Here is a 12,768-nt window from a genome sequence, read left to right as displayed (position 1 = left end):
GTGTGAGGAAAGAGCAATGGGTTGACATTGAAAGAAGAAAGAAAACACACTACACTTTCCTTCTCTCAAATCTTTCTACTTTCAGCAGATATAAAGGGCATTTATTTCTTTTTTCAGTGTGCATAATTGTCGCTCAGCACCTGCAAAATATTTATGGGTGTGTGGTAATGAGGATTGGTAGAGGGGAGAGAGAAGAAACAAGAAGTGCAGATTTTTTACTGTGTAGAATATTAAAAAAGGGAAAGCGTGAGGAGAGATTAAATTGGAGTGACATGTAGAGAAATAAAGAAAGAGGGACGGTAATGAGAAACGAGAGCGTACTGTTGCAGGAACTGAGGCTTCCACGGAGGACAACGGCTGTTTGATCAGAGCAGCAGAAAATTGTTTCAAGGACAATAAAACAGCACTTAGACCACTACTGTGGTAAGTGCATACAATATGTGTTTGAAGTAATCAGATCCCTGTCATTTTCATATAAATGGATGTCAGTTTTGGCATTAACATGTAGTGATATTTTAAAATAATTCTACTGGGCATTTGGGGAAAATTAAGCTCCATAGAAAACTTTGAGTTCGAGTAGCATCTTGGTGGTTTGGTCGGACTAAACACTTGAAGAACTGAGGAATTCTTGGCAGTGTTTAATATTAAATAAATATCTGGGACTTCAGTAAAAGCACAGCTGTGCAGCTTTTCAAGAAACACATCTACATAATGCTTTTCTTATTAGATTATTAAAGAGGAATCTGTATAGGAACTGGTTTCCTAAAAAGACATGCTGACTACTGTTTAAATTTAACAAATTATCATGCTTCAGAAGTTCACTGGCTACTTACTGGAAATCCTTAGTAAAATCAATGTGCTATGACTGGCAAAATTAAATCTCTTTTCAAATTAAATAGACCTTTTTCACAGCAGACATTATGACCTGCTGTCGCAGTAAAAGCACACGTGTGACTGAGGACATAATCAATGGCTCAATCTAAGCTTTGCCAATGAGCAAGTGTGCAGAATACCCTGAAAATGAAACAAAGACTCTAACCACATGTGTTAAACTGCTACTGTGCCACAGTTTCACAGCAGTAAAAAGAACAGTCCTGTAACTCAGTAAAAGTTGATTAGGTTTAGGAACATATCATGGTCACTGATTATAAAAAAGTATTTTACATGACAGTTACGCACAAACACACTTGGGTCAAAGTCCTGTATTTGACCTCCTCACTGCACAGACTTTGTTAGAGCCATGGACTACACTATTGTTATACTGTGGACTTTTTCTTCTTCTTCCAGACACAATTTTGTCCCGCTACTAGTCCTGCAACTGAAATTATATATGAAAATGTGCGGTTTGATCGGGATCAGTGTGCTATTACTTTTTTAAAATTTTTTTCGGAAAAACTGCCTAAAATTTTGCATTGAAGTGAATAGGACAGCCGGGAAAAAGAAGAGCGGTTTTCAAACGTCTACTTCTCCGGCATGATTTCACCTAGAGACTCCATTTAAACTTTAAACAGTAGACACAAGTCTTGTGTATTGGTGTATTAATTCACGGTTCGACAGGTCATGTAGTTTTTTATCAATCCCTGTTCAATGACCATGATCATTTTTGGAGAAATTCTGAGATTATAATGGGTGTGTATTGCATGGAATGTTCGTGTCACAGTGTGTGACATCATCTCCAGAGTGTAGAGGGAGAGAAAAAATTGTCAAAAAATACATTTGAAAACTGCGCTTCAGGCTGCAAATTCCACTCTACTCTAGCTAAATGGGTTACAGGTGGGTAAGTGTTATGACACTTATTTCTACATGTATTGAAAAATCATGATGACTTATTTGACCTTTGACCCTAAAAACATACTGCATTGCTGTAAAAGGTTCTAATAGTGATGATAAACAGAGTGGAGTAACTACAATGTTGTTGTCTTCTTTCAGCTTTTATAGTTTGTTTTCAGTTAAATAACATTTTAAAATTGATTTTGTTATCAGTGTATTTAAAAGTGTTTAACAACTCTATTGAAAGATTTGTGTATTTTAGACCTAATATTGTATTTTAGTCTTAATATCATTTTATCTCACTTTTGTACTTCATTACGATCTAGATAATAATTTCCCTTTCAAATAAACGTATAATTTCTATTATTTTTATGTTTAAATTAGTATATATATCCAAAGCAGACCATGGTAAGTACAATTACTGCTTTGGTTTTGAGTTGGATTTTGTGGTTTTTATGTAATTATTTCTCTGAAATAAAGCAAAATTGAAATCTAAAACTTTTTCACAAGATAAAACAGACATCAAGGAGTTCATTTTTAGTTATAATTAAATTTTGACCAAAAATGTAGTTAATGCAGTTAGGCTTTGTAGGACAGTATACACATTACTACAACTATGAGAAGTCAACACCTTACGACAAAACACTCACAAGCAATATACATAATACATGCCAAAATATCTTCTATGAAATATGATCGACAGCTTCACACTGGACGTTTTTTGCAAGAGTAAAGAAATATGTGCAATCTTTTATTCTTATGTTTTCCTGATGAGTAAGTCCACGGCTGAAAAAAAAAAAAGTTTGTTTGTTCTTCTTAAAGTCTACCATCTTTTGTTATCCTTTGTCATTGTTACCAAACTGCAAAAACACATTTTTCACAGGTGATATTTTGACTCGTCTTAGGAAAAGCACGGGTGTAACTAATAACATCAGCTGTGGCTCTGTTCCAGTTAAAATGCTTTATTTATACAGCACCAAACCACACATTTGTCCCAGAAGGGCTTAGTCAGGCATCTTTTTAAGCCATGTCAGTGAGCCAACATGCAGAGTAAAAAGACTGACCATGAGGTGGGAGGCAACTATTATTATTGACAATAGCTACAATATGTTTGTTGTGAGAAAGGTCCTTTTTATTCTTTGTGTCAGTCAGAACTCAGATCCTGACTCACCTGAGCTTTGTTTTATTTGTTTGTTTTCATGCAGCTACCTATAATAATCTGCAAAGTGATGCTAAATGCAATTGTTGTGCAATGATTTGGCACGTGATGTGCCCTGCTGTAGGCTATATATTAATGTGTGCTGTAATGCACCACAGAGAGATATTAATGGAAATGACTCGGGGGAATGGAAAATATAGACATTAAGTCAAATGTGAGTTATGCATGTTATTGACCATAGGCTTTATATGCTTATATATGTTTTGATACTGTGTTTTTGTTCTTTTTTCATCCAAAAGGTGCTTTATTAGTGTGCAATTTTATTAAATTGCTCCAAGATTGATGGAAGTCTACAGCTGCCACAGGAAGTGGGAAAGAAAATCCACACTACAAAAAAGGTGTAACAAAAGATAAAAACACTAAAACTGAGGGAAATGATCTTGCTGCATGGACAGATAATTTCACTTGACAAGATTTCTTGAATTAAGATTATTAAATCTAGAAATAAGCATGTTGAACGCTTAAAATAAGAAATTAACTGAAATGTTGCCAAGTGAAATTTTCTGTCCATGAAGCAAGATCATTTTCCTCAGATTTAGTTTTTATCTTGTTTTTAGACACACCTTTTTTGCAGCGTATGTTATTCAAGACGCGGATTAATAGAGAGAGTGAAGAAACCACCTTTTTGTTATTGACGTACAATTTGGTATGAAGTCTTTTTAATTTTTGGATTACATTTTTATGTTACTTCAGCCCTTTTAGTCTTGTGGCTGGTTTATAAAGTCTGTTATGATTTACCAGCAGCTCTTTTCCAACATACAGTGAACAACATGAACACTTTAACGTGTTATTTCAAAATAGAAAAGAATAAAAAAATAAATTGTCCTTCTCTTTCCTCTCACTTTGTCTGTCACTCATCCAGCTGCTCATTCTCTCTTTGTTGCCCTGCAGAAAGCAATAACATCACTCTGTGTGTTGTGTGTGTGTGTGTGTGTTGTGTTCCTCCCCCACAGTATATGACAAGTTTTAGTTTCTAACAGCATGGAGCCAGCGTGATGTTCTCTCAGGTGCAGCAGAGGGATGTGATTGTGCCAAGTTTGGGGACACATGTGAACAGATTACTCACTCTGTGTCTCTACTTTTTTCACACAGTACCACAGAACAATAGAAATATGGAAAACAACCAAAATAAGTTGTTCTGATGCTCTTAACTGACTTACCTTGAGTTCTTGCGTTAGAGGTTTGGTGTTAGAGTTTGTTTTTTTCGCAGAACAGATGAGAGGAGAGTAAAATCCTTTTGACTATTTATTTAAGACAGTAATGAAAGTGTAATGTAAGAGCATGTACATGGACCTTCTCTGTTCAGAAATCACAGGCTGCTAAGCAGTTAGCTGCAACCACCTCCTAGAAAAGGATGCCTACACTGCAAAAAAAGAAAAGTTGGGTGAATTCAAAATTTCAAGGCAACAAACTTCAATAAAATTTTAAGTTGGACAATTAAACTAAATATTTTAAGTTTTGTTTTTGAGTTTGCTCAACTCTGAATTCAGATTTTTGTCAACTCAACTGTAAATTGTACTAACTTATAATTTTACATTGTAATAACTTTTAATTCTTACTTCTGCTAACTTCTGCAATGTGCTGAATTGACACGATTGTAACGCCGCTATGAAATGTCAGCAAATGTTGCGACCACAATTTTGAGTTAGCATTAATACGCTAATGGCAACTCTTGTAGCTGTAACAAGCAGTGCCACTAGCATCAGTTAGCCGCTAGCATCAGTTAGCTGCTAGCTTTCGCTAATGACCGAATTTCACCGCTTTCCCGCATTTCACAACAAAGAAATAAGAGTTAGCAGAACTATTGTCCCTTGTTGTGAACCCCAACTTAAAGATATAAGTAACAACAACTCACCAACTTGTTTTTGAGCAAACAACTGGCTTCCTTTGTTGTGCTAACTTACATTATTGCCCTAAATGTCAATAATTTATATTTCCAAGTTTTACCAACTTAAATCACTGTTTTAGGCCAAAAAACACAAGTTGGCGTTTTTGCAGTGTAAGTTGTTCTGATGCTCTTAACTTTGACTGACTTATCTTGGGTTCTTGAGTTAGAGGTTTGGTTTAGTGCCATTGTCAGATTTACGGGATAGGGTCTGGTTTATCATTTGTATCATAAAAACAAATCCTGGGGAAAGCTGACTTCATACACATGAAGCACAGTGAAAAATTACTGAATTGTTCAGTATCTTTTTTTGTAATTTTCCAACTCAAATGTCTTCACATAAAGCTGTCTTGATGAGACAATCTGTGGGAAAAACCAGGAAGTGGGAGTCAGAATGGAAAGAGAGAATGAAGGAGTGTTAGAAGAAACAGAAGGAGTAAGAAAAGAGGAAAGAAATGAAGTCATGTAGAGGATACACAAAGCCAGCTGGTGACACACAGCAGTGACTCTGGCCTAATCTTAATTAAGATCTTCCTCCAGTCACTCATACACTCCTCCTTTCTCTTCTGCCCCCTCTTTGACTCATCCCTCGTCTGTTTAGGCATGTCTTTAGTATGTTGAGTAGGTCTGGGTATGAAAAAGAGATGCAGAGCAGCAGACATTACACAGCCTCTAAGTACGGCACGTATTATCATGAGGGGGTTTAATGATTGTCTATGAAAACTTTTGCAGCATAATTTGTACACTGCAAAAAAGGTGTGTCTAAAAACAAGATAAAAACACTAAATCTGAGTGAAATGATCTTGCTGCATGGACAGATAATTTCGCTTGACAATATTTCTTAAATTAAGATTATTAAATCTAGAAATAAACATGTTGAATGCTTCAAAAAGAAATTAACTCTTAAAACAAGATACATTATCTAACACTTCTAAATCTAAAGTTTTTTTTATCTTGGTAAGAAACAAATAATTGTCAGGTCACTCTGCTCGGGCCAGTTCATCACTGCTTGCAGCTTTAATTTATCTTGTTTTAAGAGTTAATTTCTTATTTTAAGTGTTGTAAGTGTCTTATTTCTGGATTTAATAATCTTAATTTAGGAAATCTTGTCAAGTGAAATTATCTGTCCATGCAGCAAGATCATTTCCCTCAGATTTAGTGTTTTTATCTTGTTTTTGACACCCCTTTTTTGCAGTATATGATTTCCTATGAAATGTAAGGGAGCAGTGTTTTCAACATGTTGCTGACATATGGTGCACACTTTTGTATCCTATATCACAATCCAACAAGAACTCCAACGACAGAATAGACCGTTTGTCATCACCACACATAACAACACATATAAGAGCTTTTCATGGTTCACAGTACAGAGCGGAGTGTTCTAAAAATAGCACACATGTCATTATACATACACGTTTGTGGTTGTAAAAAAGGCTGCAGTCTGCAAAGTGATGCTAAATGCAATTGTTGTGGTCCAGATTTACAACAGAAACTAATATGAAATGCAATGACACATAAAAATTGTGCTATTGCACAAATTTGTAAAGAAAGCCCTGATGTGTCCTGCTGTTGGTTATATGGCTATGTATTAATGTGTGCTGTAATACACCACAGAGAGATATTAATGGAAATGACTCGGGGAAAACTGTGAAAGTGTTACCTTTAAGCATGAAGCGTTTTTTTTCCTGACATTTGAAATGGAAAATATAGACATTAAGTCATGTGTGAGTTATCTTTAAAGTTACAGTAACACATGACACACATGTCATTATACATACACGTTTGTGTTTGTAAAAAAGGCTGCAGTTTATGTGGGTTTATGCTACAAAACCACTGACCTAGGTTTAGGGCAAAAAACTTCCTGGTTAGGCGTTATAAAAAACAGTTAAAACAGGAAATAAATGCATGTAAATGCCAGAAGTGAAGTAATTATGAGACTGATGTAAGCCACGGAGTCAAGTCACAGAAATAACGTAAGTTACATAAAAAAGTAATTTACTGTGTTTTCACATGGGACATGAACCCTGTTCTCCTGGTGAAATTCCACTGTTTGTTTGACCCTCCCACCCCAAATTGTGACATCCGCCATTTAAACTCCACATCACCGTCAGTCATTACTACTATGTCAGCAAAATGGTGGCTGAGGACACGTAAATATGATTCATATTTTGCTGCCTGTACAAACGCCCTATATGGTCGTTTTTGAGGGGAGACCAGTCTCCACAATTCCTGTTTTAATTTGTACTCCAGACAAAACTTCAAACAGCAGGAAACAAACATGTCTGTCCTTGTCTTGATAAAAGACAGTTAAACAGTAATACACTGTCACAAATTGCTGTAAAAAAACAGCCAAATTGTGACAGTAACATAATGTTTTCCATTAGAAATGTATTATACTGTATAAAACAATGCATTCTGGGCAATATTTGTAGGTAGTTTGCCGTTTTCCCTTAAAATACTGTAATGTAACGTAAATAGCATTGCATTCTGGGAGTGATGGTAGAATCAGCAGCCACGCAAATACGGAAAGCTACTGTATTTCTAGAGGAGACATGCCACAACAGGTTGGAGTCATTAAACCAACTCTGGTTCTTTCTTGGAACATCCATTTTAATCCTGTGTTTCCTGAGCAAATCACAGGGTAAGTTGAAATATATTTTATTTGTTAGATGATGTTTGCTTGCTATCCAACTATTATTTTATTTTAATTAAACTGTGATTAATCAATCTCTTATGGTCTTATTAACTCGCCATGCGGTGACTGGACAGCTACAGTAGTAACATTTAGCATGCTTTTTTATAGTTATTTTGGCAGTAAGGCAGATTTCTATTTCAAAGAAGTTAGTCATTTTTGTTCTCATTTGTTCAGTGTTGTCAGGTGTTTGTTCCTTTTCGATGTAGTCAGTAAATGGATATACTCTTAATACTGATAACTTTTAAATAAAGGTTATATAATTGATATTTTCTAAGTCTCGTGTACACATTTTTTTAATGGCTCTATTTTAATTAACTAACTCATACAGTATATGGTATAGAGGTTACAGTGAAGACAGCGCTTAATTCATAGTAATTGGCTTTCAGACAGTCATGTGCTCTACTTACAAAAAATGACTGCATTGTATACTGCAACAATATTGCAACTAGCTTGCACTAGTATACTGTGACTTCATACAGCAATATACTGTGTTTTAGTCTACTGTAAAAATTTTACTGTAATTCTGTATGTGGTTTTATCACAGTAACATCCTGGAAAGTAGATAACAGTAAGGGAACTGTAAAATTAACAGCAGAATGCTGGCAATCCTGCTGCCAGTATTTTACTGTTAATTTACAAAACAATCATTTACAGTGTAGTTAATAGTTAATTAAAATCGCTTTTAACACTAAGTTGCTTTGTCATTGGTCAAAATTTGGGGAGCTAACTACAAAAATTCATATGAACTGTTGATGAGCACAGCCTGATGAGCTCGGCCTGTGTGGGGTGCTTGTCCAAAGCGTGGCTTCATTAAAAGCCAAGTCCAGAAATGTCATGGAGGAACTGAAGCTATGAGATTTTTAGTCTGAACTGAACTGAAATAAAAACATAGTAGTTGTTCTTTTGCAAAAAATCTGCCATAAACTATGATTTTATTGCAGAAATGAGTCCAGATTAATAAACCTTAATCTGCTTTCTGCAACAGACACTGACAGCGTCAGCAGCCTGCGAGTAGGCAGCGTTCACCTCGGAGGGCTGAGCCTCCATTTGTCCAAATGAATCACAGAATAGGAGCCCTATCTAATCAAGCCTCATTAAATAAGTAAATATCAGCCAAAGCCAGACTGGACCATTGATGTACGCCTGAGACTGATCAGGCAGAAATAACAAACTGTTGGGTGTGTCCCAGTTCAGTGAGTCAGTCCATACGAGGATGCTGCCCACAACGGTTGTTCCTTCAGAGATCTTCTTACTCCTCCACCTCAGATGTTTGTCTAGTCTCCCACAAACAAACAGAATTAATGGTGTGTTCGTGTGGACATCATCCATTTCCAGAGTCAGATATATAAATATCATCTTTCGGGCTGCAACTTATAATTAATTCCATTATTGAATATTTTTCTCAAATGGTCGATTGAACGAATAATCCATAAGATATCATACAAATATATCATTAAAAAAATGCTTATGACAAATAAAACTGTGTTTTTTTTCCCCCTATCGATCATCTTATAACCTGAAAGCCAACTAATATTAAATTTGAGAACTTTTTTCTTTTTTAGCACACAAATTTATCACCAGAGAACTACCAAATGTTCCATGTACAACATGTTCGAGGCCATCCTTAAAAACCCAGATCATCTGCTACACCTTTATGAGCAAAAAAACAGCAGTGGACGGCTCCTCTCTCTTCGTTGCAGGACGGAGAGATACAAAAGATCCTTCTCTCCTACAGCCATCATTCTGTCTCATTCTAACAGAGATTCTACCAGACTAACTGAATTTACCCTCGGGGATAAATAAAGTCATTTTGATTTGATTTTGATTGCACTGCAAAAAATATATGTCTAAAAACAAGATAAGAACAGTAAATCTGAGGGAAATTATCTTCCTGCATGGACAGAAAATTTCACTTGACAATATTTCTTAAATAAAGATCTAGAAAATTTAAATCTAGAAATAAGCATGTTGAACACCTAAAATAAGAAATTAACTCTTAAAACAATATAAATTATCTAACACTTCTAAATCTAAAGTTTTTTTTTATCTTGTTTATTTCTAGATTTAATAATCTTAATTGAAGAAATCTTGTCAATAGAAAATAAGCGGTCCATGCAGCAAGATCATTTCCCTCAGATTTAGTGTTTTTATCTTGTTTTTAGACTCCCCTTTTTTGCAGTGTGATTTTGATTATCACCAGGATTGCCCTCCTGATGCATCACTTGAATACAAACCTTTTATCTTTTTCTGCATTAATGTGCCAAACTGATCCATGGAGGGCTGGCATGGCTGCAGGTTTTTGTTCCAACCAAGCAAGAGCACACCTGACACAACAAATCAACTGAGCAAAGACAGTTCAGGTGATTGAATGAGTCGAGTCAGCTGTGGTTGGAACAGAATCCTGCAGTCACACCGGCCCTCCCTTTAAGGGACCAGAGTCTTTTCTTCACTTCTCACATTACAAAAACACTAGTTTGAATAATTTAATGAATAATATCTGAATTCCATTTAGTTGCTTCAGTTGCAGGTGCCTTGTGTTGTACATTGACACACTCTCATGGCATGCAGCACACAGCCTTCATTATTAGTAAAACCTGTGTTTTCCCTGCTATGACAAGTCAAAATGTCAGCTGTGAAAAAGGCCGGACTAGCTGTTGTACTTGCATGTCACCTAGGTGATTACTAGATAGAAATCACCCGTGGGGACACAATAAAAACCCATGATGCCTCTCCTAACAGGCTCCTGCACAAACATCCCTCTTGCTTCTCTACAGCGTTGTTGTTTTCAGTGGTTTTGCTTTCAGTATTAGCCCATAAGAACCCAGACCCGGTAATCCGTAAAGGAAAATTATGGGGGATATGCAGCAGACCAAGTGAACCATATACAACACATTTATGATGTTTTTAAAACAATATATTACACCCTAAATGTGAAAGATCTGTGATTTGACATTAACGTTACATTGGGCGTTTATGGTATTTATGTTTATGATATTTCTTATTTTAAAATAAAAAACTAGACACATTTTCTGCTTACAGAAACACAAATTTGCCTTTTTCTTTGCATCTCCACAACATATATCAAAATTGTGAAATTAATAGTGCTGTTTAACAATAAATTATTTTTCTGATTTTTTTTTAAGTAACAAAATAATAAATCAATAATAAAAACAAATAACCATTTGCCTTTTTGTTTGCATCTCCATAACATATATCAAATTTGTGACTTTGTTCAGGAAATATGGTCAGAACAAGTTAAATGCATTACAAGACATCCTATTAACGGATTAGAATTGTTAAATGGTTTTAAACTTAGCCTAGTAACAAAAAAAAAATCCTCTGGGGAAATTCTGAAAGGGCCACGGGGGCTACTGCCGGTGTGTTTACACTATGATGAGATTCTTCAGAGATTTCAAACAATTAATACTAGTAATGTTATGATACTATATTATATACAAAGGGCACACCTACAACAAGCATTGAGTGTGCGTGCTTACGCTCGCATGTGTGTGTATCTGTAACTGTAATCACATCAAAGGATCAAAGGCTTCAGCAATCAACAGAATTAACTGCAGCTGTCAAATGTCCCGGAACAGTGACAGCAGCCAGAGGTGGACTGATAAAAACTATATGACCTAGCGAAACGTGGATTAATGCACCGATACACAAGACTTGTGTCTACTGTTTAAAGTTTAAATGGAGTCTCTAGGTGAAATTATGCCTGAGAAGTAGACATTTAAATATCTCCAATTATTGTTGTTTTTGGCTCATTTTTTACGGCCGGCCCATTCACTTCAATACAAAATTTTGGATTTACGTCGCAAAAAATTCGTATTCCGTAGAGAAAAGCACACCAATCCCGATCAAACCGCGCTTTTTGATATATAATTTGTCTCGACTAAACTAGACTTTGACTAGTAGCGGGACGAAATTGGGTCTGGAAGAGGAAGAAGAAAAAATCCAAAGTATAACAGTAGTGCTTGGTGCGATTGCCCCATGGCCCTAATAAGCTTTTTGAAATTAGCTACTTTTTTACATTTCTCTTTCCAGTCACACCCACATTTTGGGGAAGTCACTTCTTGTCACAGTCACATGACCACCACACCAGGGTGTACATCGCTTAGGGATTTAATGAGTTTGTTACACGGGTGTCACCATGGGTTCTTATGGGTTAATGTAGTCATAAATACACACACACTAATCCTACATATGTATCATGCTCAGTTCAAAGGTTTGGGTAGTGTTTGATTAGTTGAAAAAAGAGAAGTGGTTAACCATGCTTAGTGCATTTGTCCTGCTTTTTGTTCAGCTCTTGACCCGGGCCATGACAATGTTAACCAACTTCATGAGTGGACGAGGATCACCTGAATGCTCCATCTAACAATTGATTAGCACACTGTGGGCTGTAGAGAACAGACTGGTCTGGAAGGAGCCTTTGAAATAGGACAACCACAATCAGCTTGTTAGTGTGCACTCAGCCGAGAAATGCAGACTTCGGAGGATCCAGCCCCTGAATTGGGACACAGTGTCCGTCTCATCTGTCCTCCCTTATTCTCTATGTCGCCTGCATCTGATATTTTGATTTTGATTGATGTTTCAGTTCTTCTTCTCTTTGTTCTTTATTTTTATCTCCTCAGTTTTTCTCCAAATTTTCTCTGCTCTGGCCTCAGTCCCCTTAGTCATCCCACCACAATCTTGTCTCCCCATGTTTTCCTCTTCTTCTTTCCTTCCTAACTCTCCCCTGCCTGTCCCCGTACACAAACTAGGCATCCACACTAACTCCCCAGACTTCTCAGCCCACAACCTGACAGTAAATAGAAAATGACTCACATGGATATCAATCCCGCTCTATGAGCACAGAGCCCGAGCTGCTTTCGTCTATACAATTATACTGTTGAAAGCCTTCACGCTGACAAATTGCTTAAGGAGCAAAGACGAAAAGAAGAAGGAAATCCAATTAAGTGAAATGTGAGAGAGGGAGGAGAAAAGGTGTTGCGCAAATTTGCTCCACAGACGGCATGTATTTGTTTAAACATTTCAAATAACTGTCAGAGTCTGTTTGGTGAAAGCACAGAACAGACCAAGGACAGTTGTTAAGACTAAGAGGCGGCTGACAAGCTAATATTACCCTTCTATAAATAAACTGCTGGTATAGCCGCTTACTGCTATGTCCCTGGTAGTCCTTTGATCACTGGTACA

The sequence above is a fragment of the Centropristis striata genome, chromosome 20 (genome assembly GCF_030273125.1).
Source record: "Centropristis striata isolate RG_2023a ecotype Rhode Island chromosome 20, C.striata_1.0, whole genome shotgun sequence".
In the NCBI taxonomy this organism is placed as follows: Eukaryota; Metazoa; Chordata; class Actinopteri; order Perciformes; family Serranidae; genus Centropristis; species Centropristis striata.
This window is presented reverse-complemented; position numbering follows the sequence as displayed.